The sequence below is a fragment of the Propithecus coquereli genome, unplaced genomic scaffold (assembly GCF_000956105.1).
Source record: "Propithecus coquereli isolate 6110/MARCELLA unplaced genomic scaffold, Pcoq_1.0 Scaffold9, whole genome shotgun sequence".
Lineage (NCBI taxonomy): Eukaryota > Metazoa > Chordata > Mammalia > Primates > Indriidae > Propithecus > Propithecus coquereli.
In genome coordinates, this window is record NW_012155284.1 from 3,903,712 (window position 1) to 3,905,805 (window position 2,094).

Here is a 2,094-nt window from a genome sequence, read left to right on the forward strand (position 1 = left end):
AAAAAAAATTAGCCGGGCATGGTGGCACATGCCTGTAGTCCCAGCTTCTCAGGAGGCTGAGGCAGGAGGATCACTTGAGCCCAAGAGTTTGAGGTTGCTGTGAGCTAGGCTGACGCCATGGCACTCTAGCCCGGGCAACAGAGTGAGACTCCGTCTCAAAAAAAAAAATTAAAAAAAAACAAAAAAAAAGAAATGGCAGTACCTTCCTAACAGGCAGTCTTTAAATGTAGGCTGTGTCAGAGACCTAAATCACTTTAGAGTACTTGTCAACATAGCTAGAGCATCCTAACCACAATGCATATCTTTTCAGGTTTTGGAAAGGAACTCTTTGAGTCTGATCTAGACCGAATCATGGAATACATCGAAAATGCCATGGAAATAGTTCCGGTCTTAAAAAAAGCTGACATCATCAATATAGTCAATGGCCCTATCACCTATTCTCCTGACATTCTGCCTATGGTGGGGCCTCATCAGGGGGTCAGAAACTACTGGGTGGCTGTAGGCTTTGGGTGAGTATCTCCATGTAATTCAACATTTATTGTAGAACCACTTATTTTCAATAAGTCTGGTTCCATAATTTCAGACCATAAAAGGAAAATGTGGGAGTAGGGGGGAAAGAGAAAGAGAGACAGACAGAGAGAGAGAGATTTCTCCCTTTCATGACCAAGGAATAATACAAGGAATAAAAAATTTCAGTTTTAAAACACTGATTATATAATGGTTCACTCACTTGTGTAGGTTTTTAATATTAGCACACAGAAGGGCAATGATTTCCTGGAACTTTCTCTTTGCATATTTCCTGCCATTTGCATTATTTGTGTCTCTTTTCATGCTGCGTATCTTCAGATAGGTCAATTTGCCCCAATTTCATGAGGATGTTTTCATAATACAATGTGACAAAGATAATTCAAAACATCAACTGTATAATATATAATAGCTGATGCATTTTTCACCATAATTCATGTTTCTTCCACATGATTTGTTTCTTTGTAATTCCTCAGGTTGCTTCCTATTTATAATTGCGTTGCCTCTCTGATGTTTCATTTCTAATATTTGTTCCATTAATTTGGTGAATATTGATGTCAAGCCCACTTAACTATCATATCACAGCTTCTGATATCCTATTTTTCTTCCATACTTTATTTGGCAATTTATTCAGCTAATAGTTAATGATTTCCTGCTCTGTGCCAGGCATAGGGCTAGGCGCTGGGCTGCAGCTGGGGCCAAGGCAGTGAGGTCTGACTGGAGGTGGAAGGCTGGCTCGGGTGCTGTTCTGCCAATGCGGTAGAGAGCCTGAGTCTGAACTAAGGTAGCAGCAGTGAGGACTGAGAGCTAGGAGATAAAATTATTTGGATTTGACGATTGATTTCATAAGGTCTTGAGGGAAAGGAAAAAATACCAAGTAATGGCAACCTTTCTAACTTGAGCACTGGCTGGATACTGGAGCCATGGGGAGAGAAGACCAGGAAAATAATGAGTTCCATTTTTGATGGATTGGGTTTAAAGTGTTAAGTGTAGGTCTATGGGACACCCAGAGAGAGAAAGCCAGAAGGAGATACAGGATGGGAAGGTATAATGTAATTGAGGGCTTCCATAATCACCTGTAGAGTCCATCTGTAGGCATGGGCAGGTAGAAGTGCTTCTCTTGCACATCACTTGTATATCTTCTTTGGAGAAATGTCTATTCATGTCTATTCAGAAGTGTCCTTTTCCCATTTTTATAATTAAATTGTTTTTTTATTGTTAAGTTATAGGAGTTTTTTATATATTCTAGATACAAGACCTTTATCAGGTTCATGATTTGCAAACATTTTCTCCCATTCTGTGGGTTATCTTTTCACTTTCTTGATGGTGTCCATTGAAGCATACAAGTTTTTAATTTTGATGAGGTCCAGAATATTTATTTTTTCTTTGGTCACATGGACTTTTGTGTCATATATAAGAAACCATTGTCTAACCCAAGTTCATGAAGATTTAAACCTTTGTTTTCTTCTGAAAGTTTTATAGTTTAAGCTTTTACATTTAGGTCTTGAATCAATTTTGAGTTAATTTTCATATATGATGTGAGGTAGGTATCCAGCTTCATTCTTTTGC

The 2,094-nt window shown here is 38.5% G+C and overlaps 1 protein-coding gene across 1 annotated transcript in view; it reads left to right on the top strand.

Moving 5' to 3' along the window:
- The window catches only part of DMGDH (dimethylglycine dehydrogenase), an 86,211-nt gene that overhangs the window by 30,207 nt on the left and 53,910 nt on the right, over nucleotides 1-2,094 (top strand). The gene's annotated exons all lie outside the window — the stretch shown is intronic.